General features: G+C 39.8%; 1 protein-coding gene across 3 annotated transcripts in view; it reads right to left on the bottom strand.

Moving 5' to 3' along the window:
• ENOX1 (ecto-NOX disulfide-thiol exchanger 1) overlaps nt 1-22,393 on the bottom strand; it is a 356,835-nt gene that overhangs the window by 110,995 nt on the left and 223,447 nt on the right. The window lies entirely within an intron of this gene.

The raw sequence follows: 22,393 nt of genomic DNA, 5'->3' as shown, positions 1-22,393 counted from the left end.
AGAGCAGCAAGTAATGCTCCTGAGTGTCTGTAGAAACAGCTACCTTAATTAAACTCCAATGCACTATGACAAAGCTATTTTGGCTAGATTTTTGCTATAAAAGCCATCTAGCACCTCAGCAACCTGAAAACACTCCTACGTGCTTAGGTCTCAGTGCAAACACGGAGTGTTGGTGACTGCAGCTCTTCAGGAACATGAGAAACCATTTATATTTACATAAGCAGGTACCTTACTTGACATTCTTTTACCTCCCATAAGCAGGTACTGTAGCTAAGGGCTGGCTTGGGCCAGGGGCAGCGTGGCTCCATCCAGACCAGAAGGATTTGGGAATTCACAGGGGCCACAGCCAGCTATGGCCTCAGCACTGGGGAGCCACGTGGGGAGGAAGAGAGTGATCTGTGGTGACAAGGGAGCTGGCACATAGCGATGGCAGAGGATGTAAAGTCAGACACAACCAGCAACCAAAAGAGCAAGCACTTTGTGTTGAGGATGGGATGAAAGTTGTACAAGCCAAGAGAATGGAAAGTACTGTACAAAGTACTTCCATATTCAAAAGAGGAAGAAGGGAAACAAAGACTGTGGAATTTATTCACAATTCTCGGTCAACCTCTTTTCCCCACCTTTGGATAATCCACAACACCCTCATCTTTGAATGATTTGCAACACCCTCAGTTTTTAGCTAGAGACCTGCGAGAAGGGAAGGTAATAAAGTCTGCTAGACAAAAACAGAGTATGTTGCTTATCAAAAAGGAGAGGGGCTTTTTATCTTTTTCATTGTTTTACCTGGGATTTCACCTGTGTTCTCAAACACAAATAAATAAGTGAAAAATATTAAATAAATAAATGCTATAAACTTCCACAGGTTAGCATTGCTTGTAAGCTCATGAATGTAGTATTGGGCTTGAGCTAAAAATACTTGGAATTATAGTTTTTGAAACATCTCTTAGTTAGTGAAGGCTCCCTTTGGTCACCTCCCCAGTTCTCAAATTTCACAGTTTGAAAATTTTCTGATGCATTCATTGCAATTCATGATTGTTTGTATATCTTGATGATCTCAGCACAAGGGCCCTCTCAGCTCTCTGAAGGGCCTGTTTTAGGCAGCCAAACTCAATGGCCAAGTGGCCAGCAATGGTGGTAACTGGAGTACTCTCCATGGCTGGTAGAGAAATCCCAAATGGGACACCCCTAACTTCATCATAAAGCAATTCCTCTTCATGCTATTTGAGCACAGTCATTATCCCATTGACCAGTTTAAAAGAGGCTTGACATTAAACCAGTGTCAGGAGAATGTGCATCATGCTAAGGTAGATAAGGGTAGTCCATATGTCTGAAAGCTGTTACCTCAGCCTTTTAGCAGACTCAGACAGAAATTTCTGTGTGTTTTGACATCTGGGTCACAACCATAAAGTTTTCCAGCCCAAGTACAATAATTACAACATTATGAATACATTTTTCAGCTCATCTCCATTCCTTCTGTGTATCCCTCAGAGCAGAAAACCCTTCTTTCCACCATCTGGGCACTTCTCTAGTACAAGGAAGGTCAGCAGCAGCTAGAGATGCCAGAATGGCCAGCTGCTCTGTAGCCTCCCTCCCTGGGGCCTCAGTACTGGAGCCATTATCAATGGAACGGTGCGGACTAATAAACCTTGATTTTGGCAAATAGCCCAGGGGCAGCCAGCTGGAATGGGTTAAATCACCCTGAGGTTCTTTTAAGACACTCTGGGACCTGTGCAGGGCAGTGCACAGAAGTGGGTTAATGCTTCTGGCCCCCAGTGACTCCTTCCATCTCTCCGGACTCTCACAGCAAGGGGAAATGGATGCCTCAACTAATAATAAACTGGAGCTGAGCAAGTGAAGAACACCAGGCCAAATATAAAACAGCTGGGGCTCTCTGGCCAGCCATTAGCTTAGCTCAATCACTGCATTGCCTGGAGTCTGCTCGAAAACAGGTAAAAATAGGATGAGTAAATAAGAAACTTCCAAATCAACCAGAAAAAAAACAAAAACAAAATCTTGAAATGTTTGTATAAAGCTCTTATGTCTTGTCAAAGAATTTATCATGACATAGCTTTTATTTCCTCACAGACACAAACCTCGCAGCATGTTCTTCACCAGAAAAGGGACTAAAAATATGAAAAATGATTACAGGAGGATGAAGGAACCTCCCCAAGAGAACTTACATCTCTCTACCTCCAAAATAGCTTAACATACAGGCATTGCTCTTGTCTGGTTTTGTGGGTAAAAAAAAGAAGGGTGATGTTTCACTTTAGAAAGTAGCAGTCTTGGCAACATTTGCACAATGTCATATTTCATTACTTAGTTTAACAGGAAAAAATCTTGTCTAAAAAGAAATCAGGAACTTTTAAAAATGAACAGCCTAGTAGAGGAAGCAGACTGAGACAGTGTGCACAGAACTAGTTTAACATTCATTCAATTAAGGAAAAATTCAGGTTTTGCATCTCCTGTGCAAAACACATTTTAATTTAGATTATATTGGTGGTTGTGTGCGAAATTTGTGACTAAAAATTCTTGCTGCTAGAAAATTTCATCTGTAATTTCTGACAGTCTGCACTGAAGATTCAGCTGCTAATATTGCAGAGCAGTGAACTAAGTGAGTAGCAATTTTACACTCACACACAATCAACCCCACCATTCAGAAATGCAATTGCCCTTCTTGGTATTTACAATTTACCATCAGAACACTCTACATGTGACACACTTTAACAATACTGTCAGGCAAGGCTTGCAAACACTAAGAACAGAAGACATGTTCATTATTTCAAGAATTATCTATTTTTTTGCAAATTTAAATTAAGTAAAATGATGTCTATATCCCATTTTTAGTGAACATGCATTTCTTTGTAACAATTGTGACCTAGAATATGTTGCCTACATTAAGTTGCTTCTTTTACCCCACCCTATGTATTTCCACAGCTAGGGTTCTATCAATAGATTTATTAAAAGTCTTTTTTTTTTTCAGAGATTTGTAAGTCAACTGTAAAAGTGAGTTCCAAGATGAAAATTGGCAGTGTTGGTTGTAAGTTCAAGAATATATGATAGTATTGTTCTTAATATATCCTTAGCATATTTTTTCAAATATGAAAAGAAACCCCAACCCAAACCTCCTTCACTGGCTTGGTTAAGCCTTGTTTTACAAGGTGTACAACTACAATCTCTGGTAGTGAAGCAATATAAAAATAACATAAAGACACTTGCAGCATGCAAATGTGTTGGGGATAAAGGTGTAGTTGTATTTGAAATTCTGTGTACAATAAATGCAGCATAATTGACCAATGCTCAATAAATAGTGGGTACTTAGGACTGAAAAAAAAATCTTTGCTAAAGTCTTTCCCAAGAGGCTGTCAAAAAACTGTGCATAAAGAGAGAGACGAGATTTTGTCATGTTGATACAGGTCAGAAGCTGGCCAAAGAGATGGAATTTCAAGAACAGGAACTAACAAACACTTTCCATCTGAGTGGTGTGATTTCAAGTAATGTTAATAATAGTATTGAAAAGAGAGAGATTAATGTTACAGCAAAACATCCAACAGACATAGAGCTAATTGCCTAAAAAATATATATTTATATATAAAAGGGATTTTAAAGGAACCAAAGACAAGGAAGAAAGGAGAGCACAAGGATGCCAGTGCTACCAAATCCCAAATGAGTCTCTTAGCAGAGGACAGGCTGAATGGCTCGTGCAGTAAAGACCTGGCAGTGTGGCACTGTGCATTGAAGGGGTCAGGGAAGCCAGTTAAAGGTGAGCCTGCGTAAGGGGTAAGGAAAATAGGAATGGGAAAATTACTGCAAGCCTCTTAGAAAACCCAGACTCTCACCTGAAATACCATGCTCTGTATTACTCACTCTATCCTCTCCAAGGAGCATAAAAGCACAGCAAAAACAGGACAATGAGTATCATCAGGAACATTATAAAGTAGCTTAGTGAACCACAGCTGAAAAAGCCTTGGATTGCCAACTGGGGAGAAGAGGCAGTTCTGTAGGAGCACTACAAAGCTCATGAATTTTATAGAGGGGGTAGGTGGACAGGTACTGTGGACTCTGTTACATGATACAAAACTGAGAAGTGACATAGTAATGAGATTATAAATGAAGAACAGGTAGGTGGAAACTCTTCCTAATTGCAAAAATAATTATTCCCATGAAACTCCACATTACATAAAATTTAACTGAATGAAGATCTTATCAGAGCTAAAATATAAAGAAAGAAAGAAATGCAGACAAAAACCACACAGAGAAATACATCACACACCTTAGACAACAAAAGTGTTCAAAGGGATGGAACAGGAGTCAGGGTCATCTATTATTAAAATAGTCTGACACTTCCTATTACAACACCCTGTTGTCAGTTGCTTTTAGCTTTGCCAATCATGAACAGTTTGGACTGAAATTTTTACACATCGAATATCTGCCTAAGGCTGAAATGCTCTGGAAAATTTTAGTCTGAACAATTCAATTGCTGCACAAATGGAGCCAGAGAAAAGTCCTTGGTGGTTTTTTTTTTATTTCATTATTTAAAAAAACCTGATCTGCCTCAGCAGCTGTAGCCCCTCCAGACTTCTGAGGGAGGATGTAATATTTCAGAATTGAAAAGCCTTTGCATTGGAGCAGTAACATTTGCCATTCTCTTTAAACTCTACCTGAAAATTCAGGCAAATTATGCCTTTGAATAAAATTATATTCACTCATACTCTGAAAAATAGGTCTATTTTTGGCTTTAATAGCTGAAATCACAAAGGATTACATCTTCCATGGATGTTCTGGATTATGTTTGTGCCTCTGCTCAGCAAGCAAGGAAAGAGTTAAAGCAGAAAGATCTCAGCCATTGTTAACACTTGAAATGATTTGTTTCAGCTTTTTATAACTTGAAACCTAAAGTTGCCTTCTACTTTCTTTGCCTTCCGTCTGTGAGGTTTCCAGCTCAGCTGGTGAGGACAAATCTAACCCTGTGACACTTGCTAAGATCATAGTGGTTAAATCAGAAGATTGTCTGAGCAGCCTAAAAGCCTGTCAGTTCTGGAGCAGCTAATTGGGTCTTGCCTCATACGTTCTGCCTGTGATTTTTCCCACAACAGAACACAGAAAACAACAATGCCAGCAAGCAGAATTTCCCCCAAGTCTTGCTATTCTTATCTCTCTTCTCATTTATGGGAAAAAATTTCTTTCATGCCAATTCTAGGAGAGGTTTGCAAAGTTCAGAAAGTTGGGCTTTGTTCACTTGCTGACCCTTTCATTTGAAACATCTCCACTCTGCAGGAGCTTTGAGGAGAAACCAACTTTTCAGACTACAGCGGATACGTCATGACCAGGATGCATCCTAGCCCACTCTGAACCAGCTCTTAGCTCCCCACCAAACTCCAGTTTTACTAGACAGGCAGAAAACAGCTTTTTAAGCAGTAAGTGAGGGCCAGCAGATGGTAGCAGCATTTTGCATCTACTCCAGGGTGAAACAGAAAGTGTCAGAGCTGATGATATCACCCACCCTCCCTTGCCCTCCTCCCCATCCGAAGAGGCTCAGCTCTCGCTGTTGTTCCAAAATGGGCACAGCAAAGGGACATAGGGAGACAGTGGTGAGGGAGGAGAGAAGGGACAGTGACTGGCCACACCATCAGCTTGGTTGGCATGGGCTGGGTGGCTTAAAATCTGTAGGCAGCCCATGTGGTTTGGCTGGTTGAGGCAGTAGATTTTCTTGGGTATTTTCACACCAGCTGAACTGATTAGCTCTGTGGGTTATGCTCTTGGCTGTACTACAGCTGTAGTCAGGGAAGCCTAGAGAAGAGGATTTTAGTACCTGGGACTGCCAGTGACTGCTTTGTCCTTTGCTTTGTGCTGAAGTGGCCGCAGGACAGTTTTGTGGGGCTGTGGTACTTCACAAAGGCTGCTCCTGGCACGGCCCCGTGCTCTGCTCTGCGTAATGCCAGCTCTTAACCACCTTGCCACGCCACTGAATTTTTGGCCTTTGACATTTTAGGCAGCTTTATAGCTTATTTGTACTGTTGAAATGGGACAGAAGGACAAGGTTAAGAAAGGTCCTTTCTAAGCCTAGCATGAGGACTTTTAACTCAGCCAGTAAATTTGCTGTTCAGAGAGGTTTCCAACTGCTTCCTTTGGTCTCTGGGTTCCAGCACTGAGAGGATTTATGTTTCACACCATGTACTGTAGTTCCAGATATTTAAATCAAGAACATACTTGTCTGAGCTTCACAGGAAAGTATACTACTTCAGATAGAATTATGGCCAACAACTTTAAGTTTTGTTGTCACTTAAACATTAAACAGCTCCATGCTGCCTTGTATAATTCTCAAAACAGTCAGGTTTCTCAGATTAAATGCCAGTCTCACATTATGAAACAAGTTGTGTTCCTGAGAACTAAATCACAAAATAACCAGGCCAGGAATTCATGTGTAATAATTTTGCCCCCACTTTTTCCAACACATCCAGATTATAGGTCTTATGTTATCATCAACAGTCAGGGTCATGGTACCCCTCCAAACATGAGCTGACGTCATTCCAAATCCATTGTCTCATCACATTTGATGGATGTGACGTAGCCCATCCATCAAAAAAACACCAAATGTGGTAGAAGTAATGGAAAACCCTTCCCACTTTATCTGCCACTTTATAAATCTGACTGCACTTGACTGATTCTTCTTCCCTAGGGCTTGTTAAATTTCAGCAGAATTCTCTGCCATGCTGTGAACTGAATGTGGAAAAGCAAAGTGACCAAACTGATACTCAGCAAAGCTAAAATGCATAATAACACTGATTCTGAAGGTCAGTAAACCACAACTTATTAGAATGATTTTCAAAGAAAAAAAAAAGGCAGGGGGAAAAAAAAAGCCTCTTCAGGAGAAAAAGAAACTCATAGATCTCAAAAAAAAAAAAAAAAAGAAAAAAAGGAGGGGGGGAGATGAAAAAGAGATGGCTGATAAAAATGAAGATAAAAAGGTAAACCACCCATCAACTTCTTATTTGACATTCCTCTTTGATGGCAATCTACTGCAAAGCAGTATACTGTAAAATAAATATTTTGGACTGCACTTCACATCCAGCTCCACCAGTGTGACTACACTGCTACTACCAGGACTGTGCCAGGGTCCCAGGTGGCAAGCATGAAAACAGAAACTCATTATGGAATAAGAAATGTAAGAACTCTTTGGTGAGAGCACATTCCCTGCAGAGTGCTATGAAAGTAAAAAGAACATTTAAATAATACTGGCCCTTGATCCCCTCAAAAGCTGAAAGCACATTTATTCAGTTTGAATTCCAAAATCCCAGCCACAGTTTATAAAATGTGCTTGATCCTTGTGTAAGACCCTTTGGCATTTTCTTTCAGAGAAGATATCTCCAGATGTTTTTTTTACAGTTCATCTTAAGTAAATGTATGTGTTTAGCTAAACAGGCTTGAATGCAAGAGGCACCTAAGAGAACAATGATGAAATGCTTGACTTGATTTATGGACCAACTGTCAAATTCTTGTTTAGAACATCTGGCTGGTGAGGTGATTTGAAAACTTTTTCTGTCAGTGAATATCAGCACAGTAGGCTCTTCCACCGTACAGATTGGAAATGTAATTAGTGGAGAAGTGGCATCAGAGTGTATGTCTAAAGTCACATTCAGCTTATCCATGCTCACAAAACATTCATTCTACAACACTGCTAACATGCAATGTGCAATCATTTGCAACTTTTTAATTAACAAAATATACAAAATATCAGCTTCAAAACCTGAAAGCTGCTACCTACAAGCGGCACAGGCAAGTGCAGGTCTGTCTCTCATGACAGCCCTTCAAAGTAAGCCCATGAGCCTCCAAGACAACTTCTCAGCAGCCACTGTGGCCTGGACTTGGCAGCCCAGCTTTCTCCCACAAGCCTGTATCCATTCCCTCTGGCTTTGTCACACAGGTCCAGCCCGAATCCTTGGGAGAGAGAGAAACCTCTCCCGCCCTCTGCCCACCTCCGTCTGTTTCTCAGCCCAGTTTCTGCAGTTTTCCATGAACACAACAGCTTGCAAGGGCCTAAATGCCACAGCAACATTCCTAATTCAAAGGCTGATATAATCTAAACTCAACAAAGCAAGGCTGATCCCAGGAAAATTGATTTTTTCTCTCTGTCTTCCCCTGTTCTGCAACAACATGACAACTCAGAGATGACACAATCCAGGAGCCCTTTCTGTAATTCAATTCTAGTTCTGAAGCAAAAATCTACTTTCATCTTGGGACTAATCTAATATCAGGGAATGATGAGGTTTTTTGTGAGGGATTTCTTTCTTCCCCGAGAAAAAAGCAGCAGCTTTATTGTAGAAATCACTTTCAGATGAAATGAAGATAACACCAATCTGGGCCCTCTCTATAGATTCAGAAAGATTCATATCACCCACACCAAAACATCTAACCACAGCATCTCAGACAGGAGCCTTTAATCTCCTCATATGGAAAAGCTGGAAGATTTTGTAGAGTGATTTGTCCCACCTGCAGCAATTTCTGCATCCCCTGAAGGAGATTTTTATCTCTTTTCAAAAGCTATGGCAGAAATCTACTGCCATCACGGGTCTTTCTTTGTCATTCCTTTTGCGCACCCAGTAACAGGGAGGCAGAACCATGTACTATGAAGAAACCACTTTATTAAACACCATCGACAAAAAGGAATTAAATCTCAAATTCAGACTTGGTGGAAAAATTACTGGGAACTAGAGAAGCAACTTTGAACAGTCTCATTTTTGTTAAGCCACATTAGTAAAGATGTCATTATATTCTTGAGTGGTTCTGCATACATGCAACAGCCAAGACATTTACTGACAGGGATGAGATTTTCAGACATGTTTAAAACATTGAAGAGCTTCATCGCATGAAAATTTCACAAAAGCCATTGACTAGAAAACTGCTGCAAAAGGGACAAGATGAAAAATGTGTCAGACTGAAATGGAACAGCAGTCCATTTTGAATGAGGCAAAAGGGATTTAGAAGATACAGAGCATGGGAAGAGAAGCTGGGGCCTTTTTTTTTTAGACATTGTGTTTATAAATGATAAGAAAAATAAGAATGGAAGTAGCATATTTGTTTCAATTTCCAAAAGTATTTGACAAGTTTCCATGGAGAGATTAATGGCTAAGAGGCATAGGGCAGGAATAAAGAAATAAAGAAGTCTTCTGTGTATAAAATCTAGCTCAAATTGTTGCTTTGCCCTTAGAAGATGACTACGCCTTTTACACCAGGGATCTTTTCCTTACAGCCATAAATTGACCATTATCCCGTGGGTGTGGATTTGGAGGGCTACTACAAAGATAATGTCACACATTTGTAATAATATTGCTGTAGCTGTAATGGTCTGAAAGAAAAAGTGGGACAAGGTTTATGGGTCAGTATAGTCAGAAAAAAAAAAAAAAGGAGAAGTTCATTTTCAGGTCTGAGAGGCAGTGAACTTCCTAGAGAAGTACAAGTAGGGAGCACATCCTTTGAGTTTAATTAGATATGTTAAGTCTGGTCGACAAAAAAGGTGGTTGGCACCTATAAAATAAAGGGAATATTAAAAGCAAAGTGGTGACTCTGTGATTATTCTGCAAAGAAATAGATAGGTAAGCCTATGTCAGATAAAAAGATTATTAAAGGGGGAAAATTATAGTGTACTGCAAAAAACTATTACTTCCTTTGATTTTCACCTTTATACTGTGTGCTATAATTAAAGTTTCAGTCATCTGGTTGCCTCAGGAAAACAGGGAGCTGGTGCATATTTTTCTAGCTACATGAGTTGGTCCAAGAAGCAGTATGAGCTTTACACACAAATCTTGGTTTGTATGAAAGGCAGGCAGGGGTAGTGCCTGCTCCTAGAAATGCACACCACTTGCTTCCTTGCTCTGTGAGCAAATCTGTGTTAGAGGAGTCTGCTGTGACCCTGCTCCTCTCTTCTCCTCATCTTTGCACTCACAAAGGTTGGTTTGTTATTGGCAAAGCCTCTGAGGTCAAAGCAGCACAGGTTGTGAGTGGACTTGGGCTTTAAATGAAGGGGTCAGTCTTATGTGATGGAAACAATTTTTTTTGTTTGCTTTTTTCACAGGTTTTCTAATCTAAAAGACAGGTGAAGCCTGGTCTTTTATGGTCAGATTCACTTTCTTCTATTTTACCAACACAAGAGAGAAAAAAAATCACAACCTCTTATTCCTGCTAGCTCTGCAAACCTCTACAAATGGAATAGGGAAACTGGCTCTTATTCTGGTCTATATTATTGATGGAGGAGCTCTCTCCACCTCACCCTGGGATCACTTTCTTCTCTACGTTCATTTCTGAAACTCCAGGGGGGACAATCAAGGCTCCAACAACAATATTTGCCTGACAAATTTTGGTTTTTACTGATGCCAGAGCAAAAAACAGGTTTGTTACCCTTTAAATGCCAACATGAGTTTGCAGAGCATGAAGAACTTGCAGACCTGTAAACTCTATTTTTATGCAGCCATCCAGTATTGTGTACTTTCCTGATATTTTCAATCTATAACAGAACAGTAAAAGAAAACTATGACAGATTGTCATCTGTTGATCATAAAAACATGGTGAAGAGTAAAAAAAATCTGCCAGAGGACATCTTTAGTTCATGCTTACTATATACATATGTGGATGAGGCATTAAACAGAGTATCTCAAGGCTATAGATGAAACAAATCTTGGAAGCACAACAAATAATAGGTCATGTAATCCAGTCTAGCAAGATGCAGCTCTCACGCAACATGGCCCACAGAGGCCAGATGCTATTCTGCATTGGAAAATGTGAAATAATTGAATCAGAATAAGGCAAACAACTTAGGAAATATCTAAAGCTTCAAACTGTCTTTTAATTCTAACAAGAAAACTCTGAAAAAATGCCACTAGATCCATAACCTGATGCCTGTTAGCATTCAGAAGGGAGAATGACAGTACCCAGGAAGAGTGGCTAGAACATGAAGATGTGTGATAATGTTTTTGTTACATGATCCTTAGAACAATGGGATCCTTCTATTACACTTGAGGAAGCTGAGACCTTCATGGCCATTAGCAGACATCTGCAGCATTACAGAGATTGCATTCAAATCTATGACACTGCTTTGTTGATGGAAAACAAAGATTGGCAGAATGAGAAAGCAGGGAGGCAGGAACACAACTGTCTGCTAAAAGAGCTGGGGTAAAAAAGGCCTTCCAAGGAGAACTCAGGGCCTCAAATCCCTGTATGAATAGTTGGAAAGATGGTTAGCTCTCATGTCCTCGATGAGCTCAGTTGCTGAAGTAAAACACTGGAAGAAAGACAGTCCCCAAGGGACACCAAATGGTGTGTATGAGTCATTAGCTATCATCTGTTTCCTTAGCATCGCACCTTTACATTTTGAAGGCATGCACATGTCTAGAGACACACCACCCCATCAGGTGGTGCTGAATTACAGGGAAGTGCGTGCTGGGATCCTTGATGGAGATATATGTTTGCTTTGAAGGCCTTGTACTAGTAACTTCTATTAATATATAATAACTCCTCTCACCTTCAACCTTTGTAATGACGGTTACACGCAAGCCTGCTTCTGCAGAATCAGATGGTTAGGGGTTGTTTTACCTTAATTCCAGTTAAATTCCACTCAAACACAACAATAACCACCCCCCCTCAAAAAAAACCAAACCCAAACCAAACAAAAAACCAAACAACCAAAAAACCCCCCCAAAACAAACAAAAAAACCAAAACAAAAAACCCCCCCAAAAAAACCCCAAGAGAAAAGCAGTCAGTTTTTCTCTTTTTGAAGGGAAAACACAGGACACATGCTCCAAACCATATTTAGATTTTAAAGTTCAGAATTAATACCCTGAATTGCAGCCAGAAATGATCTTAGTCTTGAGGTTGAAAGTATTTAGTCTTGGGAGTCAACAAATCAGTCATGACAAGCCTGAGCCAGCTATGGTTTATTATAAAATCAAGCTTGATTATCTACTTGAGGTAATTAGACAGAGCAGAACAAAAGGACACAAAGTTAAAAGGCAACATATGTAGGAAAACCTGGAAGAGAAATCTTGCTTTACAGAGGGTGGTGAATAGCAAGAAAAAACTTGTACTTGATTTTCTTTTTGTATACCAAATTTTGGCTAATAACACAAAGGGACCCACAATATTTATAATAAGCAGTTCATTAAAATCAGCTACTCAGCTTCTCAGCTGCAGATTCCTCCCAATCCCTGCTACATGCACACAGCCCTGAAATCCAGGTGCAGCTTCAGAGCTCTCTCTGTCCACAACCCATGACCTTTGCCTAAGACCCAGGAGGTTATGGAAGTATTAAAAACAGAATGAAGAAAGAAAAGGATGCTGTGACATTTATTCCATTAAAGGACAGCAGCACTGCGTTTGGGTTTATACACATTTAGTGTGAATTAACAGACAACAAAATCTAGTCATTTTTCTTGTCTTCTTGTTTGGGTGAATTTATTGATATTTTAATGAATACTTAATTAATTTATGGTACTGCCTATTATAGCAGATAAAGTTTAAGATAATCTGTGATCTCGCAAAAATGCTTCAATTAAGCATGCTTAATTAAAGTGCCAAAATTGTTACCAAAAGGGGACAGAAAAGAAGGTTTCAGTGACTATTCTTGGAAAGGTCTAAGTCATGCAAGTCCAAGTATAAATGAAGACCTGATTTCCAATAGAAGGGATAAATACATTTGACAGATGCAGCCCAAAATAAGATAAAACTTTAACACTGCAGTCACTTATTATATTCTACACTTATTGCTAGGGAAATGAACCACTTGAAATACAATTGTGTCAGAAAGAAGTGTTGGACAAGCATACAACTTGCCCTCTCCCTTCAGTGTAGTCTGGACAACTCTTTTCTGCAACAAAAAAGGTGACATTAAGCACATCTGCACCTTTTTCCACAGTGCTGTCTTCTCTAAATGCTGCCAAAGCTCTCTCCCTTCCCTTTTCCAAATCCTTCTCTAAATATCACAGCAGCATAGTCAAAGAGGAAGAGAAGGTAGGAATTGTTTGCCTGTTTCTAATGTGCACAATAGTTTTCTTTCTCTTCAGTGCCTGACTCAGAATATCAGATAAATAGAGTTAAAACTGCTTTTTCACTTAGCACCATATTACTGCTGTGCCAAGATACCTATAAAAATCTACATAACAGACAGGAAGCTCCATAATCACTGCTGCTTTTCATGCCAATCAGTATTATCCCATTGTTTCCATGCAGTCCCTTACCTACCAGGTTTATCTAAGTGTAAGAAAATAGACCATGTGCAATTTGGGCCAGGATTGACTCTTAAGGATTCAGGCATTGTTTAACTTAGTAGAGTTCTGTATCTCTAAGCCTTTCCTGAATGGAAGTAACAAATAATTACTAAATAATGGAGGCATTGTGGTCAGAAGGAGAAGATTACCTATAAAGGAAAACCTGCTAGAGCCAAGAAAATAATTTTTTAGGAAAAGAATAAATGGAATAAGAAATGAGCAAAACCAGGAAAGACAGATAAAGCTGTTCTTGTTCGTGAATAGAGCTATTAAATTTCTGAAGCTTCACTAACAGAATAACTTTTATATTTGGGCAGAATACAATCTAAATCTATACTACAGCGTGTTAGAGCATATTGTATGTATTAAGCTTAATTATCTTTCACCCCCATGTCCACTAACAGAACTATTCCAGTGGCCAGCTGCTTCCCATTACAGAGACATTACTCAGAGCTGCTGTCAGGAACATCATTTGTCACCACCAGAGCACTGGAAGGTGTGGCAAATCCATTGTTTATGTTGTCTTCTTCTGACTGAAGACAACATTAATGAAGTGTCCTGTTACAAACTCCCTCATTTGCCCAGGGATTAGGATAACTGAAAACCAACTTTCTTCTTCAGTGCAGCCCATCAAAAGACATTTTTCCACACTGATTGGTTCTGCTCATATTTCACAAAAAGACTACTGCCTTGAACTGAATGTGCATCTCCATGCTCTTTGTGAGACCCAGTTCTCATGCTACAAGCAAAGGGCATTTGAAGCACAGGTGGTGGAAAGGAAACTGTGCTTATGTTCTTCTCCTCAAGCTAAAACATAGAAATTAAGCTTCTCATGCTTCCTCTCTGGGGGCCAAGCTCTAAGCATCAACCTAACCCATGCAGGCAAAGAGAGAGCCTGACTAGGGAAGAACAAAGGATTTTATAGCCTTGATTTGGGGTGCTGTCTTGGGATCCATTCATATTCAAGTCTACCCCTCCCAAGAAATTTTGCTCTAGGACTGCCCCAGGCGGTGCCATCTGCACCCTTGTGAGAGCACTCTGCATGGACTGAGCTAACATTCCTCTTGGGACTGCTGTGTCCATCCCTTGTGGGCCATCTACAGAACCTGCAAACAGCTTTGGCCTAAGGGCTTCAGGTAGCATCGCCTTCCCTTTGCCACCTAGACACCAGGACTGTGCTCAGCAGCTCACCTCTGAGCAGCCTACCATTAGTGAGCCTTTTTCACCCCTGAATTTATGGAACCCGCTATTCATACCTTGCCTTTGATTAGTTAAAATGGTCAGTCTGCTTTTCCTGTTGATTTCTATCCACAATAACTCCATTTTTCCATCAGCAAACTGTATGTCACCCAGGTTACTCTGGGCTCCCCGTGTTGGCCAAGGAATCTGGGATCCCTGGAAGGGAAAGTGCTGCAGACAAAGCTATACTACAACAGAAGTAAACAGTCAATAGCAAATGATTCCCAACAGCCTCTTGGCTTACTTTATGCAGTGGGATGCTCATCGTTACTCATGGGCTTTCTGGTCTAGAATAAACAAACACATGGAAAATAATAGGAATGGAGGCTTTCCAAAGCAAGATAAAAGATGGGGAAAACTTCTTCAAAAATAAAATATTTCCTCATGTTACTTTACTGTAACATCAAATAAGAACATGCCAAACAGATTGTTAGTGGTATAATTACCAACAGCCAGGAATTAAAAAAACCCCAAAACCCTAAAACAAAATGCCAAAACATCCAAACAATATGGCTTGCATCATAAATTTACTCCAGTATTTTTAGACCATTAAGAAAAGTATGCCAAATAGTAATCATTCTTTTTTCCTAAACTGTTAACTGGCTTGCATAGAAGTATAACAGCAGAAAGGGAGATACTATATTCTTAAATAAACCTCCACTCCGCATTCAACACAAGCTTTGCACTTAGCACTTCTGAACCTGCTCACCTCTGAATCTTGTTTATTTGGGACATTCAGCCCTTCATACCATGTTAAAAAGTACTATTTCTCTTCAAGCACAGAGCAGATTTTAATCATTATCTTCATCCCTGGCCTCAATTAAGGTCTAATATAGAGGAGGTACTTGAATGACCTAAGAGGCACACTTAACCCTGATAGCGTGTCAAAAGGCACTCAAGAGTTTCTGCCACATTTCCTCTGGCTGTCAAATCTTTCTCTCCTTTTTCTGCTGTAAACTGACTGTGTTTGTTCCTAGCACTTTAATGTCCCCTGGAGTGAAGTCTCCTTGAGTAACACTCACATGATAGAAAGTGTGATTAACTCTGCAGGCGCTTTTCAGGTCAATGAAAAAAACCTACTTGTTACACTAGTATATAATACTTCAGAGATGTTCCCAGTGGCTCCACACACTGGGATTCCCACAGTACCTATTCTCTCTCACCCTTGCTGTTCTCCTGTGTCTTGGTAATAAAAATACGTAGTTTTATCTGGGTATAAGTGCAATGCTAATCCTTAAGAGTATGTTTCATACAAGTGTAATTATTCTGATGGGTCATTCAGATAATTTGAATGGTATATCTTTTCCTCTTGACTAAAATGTTTCTATAGGGAAGATGATAAGACAGAAAAGAACTAAAATAAAATTAAGAATATTTGGTATTTTTCAGAGCATACCTTACTACATTTCTTTTGCATCATAGGCTGACTTGTTAACAAAACCTGGAATGTAAAACAGGTTGGGAAGCCATAAGACATGAAAAGATGCCTTCTGAAGATACATTGTAACTTGAGTGGGTTGTAAAATCTATGGAAAGGTTGTTTTTATTAAGACTTTTGGTATCTTTTTTTACTGCCAGATGTCAAGCCAGTGCAGCATTCAGAGTGGGTGTAAAGACACTGAATACTTCTGTGCCATGGGGCTGCTGAACTCTTCAGCTCTTGTGGTCTGCAGCTTTCACAGGCAGGGGAACCTGAGCTCAAGGAGTGCCCCAAACAGTTGCCTGTGCACACCAAAGCTTACATCTGGAGAGAGTTAAAATTCAGTCACAAATTACAGATCCTCAAGCATTTTTTCCCTTGGAAAAGTGACTATCTTCAGCTCATTATACAAGGGACTCACTTCAAAATTTTTGTGGGTAGACTATAATGAAGTAGCAGGAGTTAAGTGTTAATTACAGGAAAAGAAGCTGTATTTTGTTAGGCATTCTCTTGGATGCTTCGAGTCATGGACTCATCAGCACATTGGATTAGTGGCTAAGCAATGGAGTGTAGAAAAAGGAAACTTTAATAGGTAACAGGGTAGCAGGGGTAGAGTGAAATGAGACTGCCAGATGGTCACCAGTGGCTCTAAGCCTTCAGTAATGGAGAGGCCACAGAAGAAGAGGTATACACATGAGAGCTGGGAAAATCCTCCAGCCAGCTGACTTCCTAAAATCTTCAGCACTGTACAGTCTTTCTTTGGGGAACTGCTGAATATAATCAAATATATTTTGATTTTGTACTTGATTTGATTTTTCTTCATTAAGGATACAAAAATGGTACACAACCAGAACAGTGAGGAATATGTTTACAATTTAGTCAGCATATGACGACCTGCAGTGAACAATAATTAATAAAACATGCCTGGAATCTGAATATAGTGATTGCCTGTAGTTACAGTCTTCATTCTGAAGATAAAGAGTCTGAATATTATGACTTCACTTTTAGGCCTCAAGCTAATAAAATTCTGGGAAGGACATTTAACCCTGTGTCTTTAGATTTAGGAGTCTCTAGATCAAAATTTCACAAATCTTTCTGTTATCAGAAAGTATGTCTGGGGTTGCAGTTTCAGGATTGTAACTACTTACTGTAGCAGGTATTGTTTCCAAAAATGAAGTTTTCCTTTATGACTTGATTTGGGTAGATAACTTCTAGTTTGGGAAAACTCATTCTATTTATTATCCTTTCAAGAGGAGAGTGCATTGGAGAGAGCAGCACTTCAGCACTGATTTGCTTTGTGGATCTCTCCCTATGAAGTATCTGGTACCCAACACTGTCAAAAGCACAATCCTGAGTAAGGTGACCTGATTGGAACTGACAGCTCCTATGTTTCACTGAAATCAGGTCAAAAGACAAGTGTGTGGGGAAAGCAGAGACAAATGGAAAAACAGAAAGGTTGATGTAAGTGCCTACTATCTCACAACCTCTAGTGTCTAAAAAATACATGCCTGAAGCCACGAAAATGGTGATCTTTTCTATATCTTTTGGTAAGCAAGATGTTAGTCTTCAAAGATTCCTAGTCTCTGATTTCACTAGGATTTTGTACAAGTGGGCAAAGACTATCTTCAGGAAAAAAAAAAATACAAAAACTGGGTGTCACTAAAAATCTTTTTTTGTATCTTGAGTATCTTGAGGCTCAGACATATTGGCCAGACTCCTATAGAACAACGTGTCTTAATAATTACTCTGTAAATAAGCAGAAGGCATCAGTTTTCAGACATACTCCTGACTTCCAGGCAGACCTGTAACTTTCATCTTGGATGTCTGCCCTTGTGGTTTGTTATTTTACTCTGTAAGAGCACAAATATGCGTCACAGGGCATGAGCTTAACATAAAGGCTAAATGAATTACCACTTGTGTTCCACTCTCCAGGTTCATTTGTACTGGGGAACTTTGTGACATACAGTATTTCTGACTCACAAATGTTTAGGTCATCTGGAGGAAAGCGCCTCAAAATTGCTTCCTTTTTCTCAGAGCACTGGTTAATTAGTGAAAGGAGAACTGAACTGAACCAGAGAAGTAAATAATTTTCTCAGCAGGATATCTTCCCTTAAGAAACAGGTGGCCTGATGGCATTTGCTGAAATAAATCAAAGTGCAAGAACTCTAAATCTAGGAATGTCAGAATTGCCTTTAAAAAGCACCAGTGCAAAAGCAAAATAAAACATTCTCAGTTGGCTTAGGTCACTGAGTATTTCTTCTAGTCCTAAAATCTAAAAAAACAGCAGACTTGAATGCACTTGAAAGATGTGCTTGAATCAGAGTTGCTGAGTGCAAAAAGAGGATTTAGTTCTCAAAAAGATGAACTACAAACTAACCTTCCCCTCTCACCTGACCATTTTTCTCAGAGTCTCAAAGCATAGAAAACAGCAATTTTAAGGCCTGGGTAATTCAAAAGCAGTTTAGCAGATTTCCCTCAACTTTGCCAGATCTTTTTTTCCTCTGGGCTAAAAGCAACCATGAGAAAATTCAGCCTAAAAGGTACATTTTTTTAAGAAAGCATAACCTGCTGAAAGGGGAAATTTAGATTGAAAATAATTTTCACCCATAACTATTCCACATTAATCTTTAACACTTTAACTAATGTTTTATTAAGCTACAGTTTATTGTATGAATTATGCATATATAATTTATAACTGCATATAGTAGTGGATATGCAATGCAGCAGCCGAATATATGGAAAAAGTAAGCTTTCTGAATAAGTGTAAGCAAAATATATGTCGACACACAAGAGATATTATTTAACTATTAACAGGAACCCATCTTTATAAATGAAAGGTTCTGACATTTGCCCAGATCAAAAATCCAATTTTACAGCACTGGGAGATAAGGAATTAAACAGAGTGCAGATATCACCTAAACTGGTATTAAAAGGGTAGCAGTGCTTAAAATTGATTAGTTACCAAGATCAGAGAGCTGTCATCCCAGGCTGGGAGAAGAATATTGGCCAGATGTTGAGGAAGCTTTGGTTGTCATTTTAGCAAACTCTTGAGCTAGACAAGACTTTCACAGATTGCAAACTGGGGAGCATAACTGTTACAAGGCAGGCATCCCAGTGGGTTACACAGCAGTGAAGCTAAGAACTGCTTGGGAGAAAAAAAGCCTTGAGAAACCTCACAAAAGACAGTGGCTCATATGGACTCTATACATATGAGAACAAAAATTCCCTGCACAGCAATCAGGAACTGGTCAGTTTGGGGAAGGAAAGTCCATGAATGCATAAGTCCTTTGAGCACTGATAGACCAGAGGACTAAGACATGTGTCAGGACACAGGTGAATACCATACAGCACATTTCAGACTATGGCAGGTTATGTAAAGATCACAGTCTCTCCAAGATTAATCTAAACTACTCACTGCTTTCATAGCTATCAACAAGGCTGGGAACACAAAAAACCAAACCAAACCAAAAAAAAAAAACACCATAAAGTTTTAAAGATGGACAAACAGCCAGCACTGGGATGTGGTTGTGTCATTTTCATCACAGAGAAATGTAACAGATGACAGTAGAAGAAGCAGTATGTGACTGCTGAAAAAGCTGACTTCATTACTTGGCTTAATAGGAAAAAAATGAAAAAGCTGGAAATAGCTAGGGAGTAGTTAGATATTTGGTTGAATATAATGATGCAAATCCTCACTGAACACAGATACAGTAAATATATTAGAGCAAATAAATCCATAAGTAATTCTATGGCAAACTGAAGTTTGCTCTTATGGATCTGCCATAAAGAAAATGTGTCAAAAACTTATGAATCTTAAGGAAATATAATGAAGCGTCAAAGCACCTATTTACCTTGAAAATACAAAGAAGTCTAAACCAAAGAGAAACAAAAGGAAAGGAAAGGAAAGAAAAGAAGTTATTCAGCACCTGTAGAGAAATCAGGCAGCACTTCAGTAATTAATATTTATTACTTATGGCACCTTTCGTACATTGAAAATGCTGAACAAACATGAACTGACTTGTACAACATCTTTACAATATGTGATACACATAATTATGGAAGTTACAGCAGGGGGCTGCCAATGGTATAAGATACTGGAGATCCTCCCTTGTGGGGAGAAGCGCTGCACCTGAGATGAGGCTGCCATGCAGGGATTGCACAGCACATCTGAGAACAAAATTTACACCAAAACTGAAGAGACAGAATTGAGCAAGACAAAAAGGCAGGGCAAATTTCCACAGCATATGCAACTAAGATGATTACAAATGAAAGCAGCAGAAGCTGATTTTGACATGTGACTATTTTCAGGTTGGAGGTAATTGCATTCAAGTTGAGCACAACATCTGCAGGCAAATCCCCACTGGAAAATGGAAAAATGTTTTTTTCCTATGAACACATAGAATCATTGAATATTCTGAGTTGGAAGAGACTCACAAAGATCATGTCCAGCTCCTAACTCCACACAGTATAAATTATGGCATGTACCCAAGAGTGTTGTTGAAACACTTGAACAACAGGCCATGACCACATCCTTGAATGGTTGTTCCAGTGCTTGACCACCCTCACAGAGAAGAACTTCTTCCTAATAACAAATCTGAACATCCTCTGACGCTGCTTTAAGTCATAGCTTCCCATCCTATCACCAGACAACAGAGAGAAGAGATCAGCATCATCCTCTGCACTCAACTTCATTAGGATGTTGTAGACAGCCACTCCTCAGCCTCTTCTCCTCTAAGCTGAGCAAACCTACCATCTACAGCTGCTCCTCACAAGCCTTGCTCTCTAGTCCCTTTCACCATCTTTGTTGCCTTCTCTTGAACACACTCATCACTCTCACACTTTCATATTTACCACCCACAGCTCTCACAGTGAGGCTGCACCAAAGCTGAGAAAAGTGGGAAAAACACTTTTTTTGAGTGGTTAGTTACATTAGGCCTAATGCAACCCAGGTTGGCCCTTTCGGCCACCAGGACACATTATTCACTATTTCTGAGCTCATCAACAAAACTGCAGATTCTTTCTGCAGGGCTGCATTCCAGCCTCCTCTCTCCCAGTCCACTCCTACATCCAGGATTACAGAGTACCAGGTGCAGAATGTGGCATTTGTCCTGATTAAACATCACACAGTTGGTGATTGCCCAGCCCTGTAATCCATCCAGACTCCCTGTTAGGCCAGTCTACCCACTAGAGAATCAACAGCTTCTCTTTTATTTCGTATCATCAGTAAACTTAGTGTGGACTCAGCTTCTGCATCCAGGTCGTTGACAGAAGCATTGAAGAGAATTGGATCCCAAGGAGCGGATGGTTTTGCTTGTTTCTTTTAATCAGGAGCATGGTGTTAAAGCTAGAGATCACCAATCAGTTCACAGCCTCCACCAGCTCAGCTCTCTGCTTGAGACTGATTCGTTATAAATCAGCTTTCTTGCAGCTTAGTGCACCAGCCTGTAAAACAGGTAATTCGGAGCCAGACCGTCAGCTGTGAACTGGCACAGCTCCACTCAGTTCCCAGTGTCAGGAGGGGGCATATTTGGCCAAAATTAATCATCAGGCATCCCTGGTGAGGGAAGCAGAGTGATTTACATCATGGCCTGGCTCACTGCATCCACGTCTATGTGGAAAGGTGCAGACGTGACAGGATGCTGCTCGGATACAGATATTACACAGCTCCTCTTAAGCTGAAGTGGCAGAGCAGATTCTAGAGGGAGTCTGTCATATGCCTAGCATGTGGCTTGTGTTTACAGGGCACCCACCCATATATAAATAATTCTTCTCTACATCACAGGAGCAAAGAAGTTTAAATGTTTCCAACTAATTGGGCCTCTACTGTTGACAACAAAGTCTACTATGTCCAGTTTTATCCGTAAAATATTGCTGGTTTCAAAATAATGGTTTTGCGGATATTACAATAAGTGATCCCTCGCAACACTCTCCCAAACTGTGACTGGGAAGTAAATGACAAAGTCTAACAAGAACAATCTCTTGATATTCAATTTTATGGAACCAGTCAGAAAGTAAATAAGCACACACCTGACAGGAAAGCTTCACTTCACTAATATCAACTGAGCATATGAATCGGACTGGGTCCATGATTTTCTGCCCAATTAACACAACTCCAAAATCTCCAGTCAAGAGTTCTCAGCCCAGGGTATTCCTTGGCAGAACCTCAAGACATCCTGCTTGAACAGAGAAACAAAAAAAAATGCTCCTCTTACATGACTTGTCTCCTAGTCTTGACCCAGCATAAAGATGGATGGTTTAGCTGTTCAATTTCCCCTGAGAGTTTTAGTTTTTCACAAGGTTAAAATACAATATGGATTACATACCTACTACAAGAAGAGACTAATACCAGTATGCATTATTAATCACAGGTGATGTTTTCAGAACATAAAAATATAATATCCTCAGAAAACATTCCATATATTTTTCAAAGGACAGGAAGAATTCATGACTGGTGCAAGCAATGTTTTTAAAAAAAGAAAA

The sequence above is a fragment of the Serinus canaria genome, chromosome 1, assembly GCF_022539315.1.
Source record: "Serinus canaria isolate serCan28SL12 chromosome 1, serCan2020, whole genome shotgun sequence".
Taxonomy (NCBI): domain Eukaryota; kingdom Metazoa; phylum Chordata; class Aves; order Passeriformes; family Fringillidae; genus Serinus; species Serinus canaria.
This window is presented reverse-complemented; position numbering and strand designations above follow the sequence as displayed.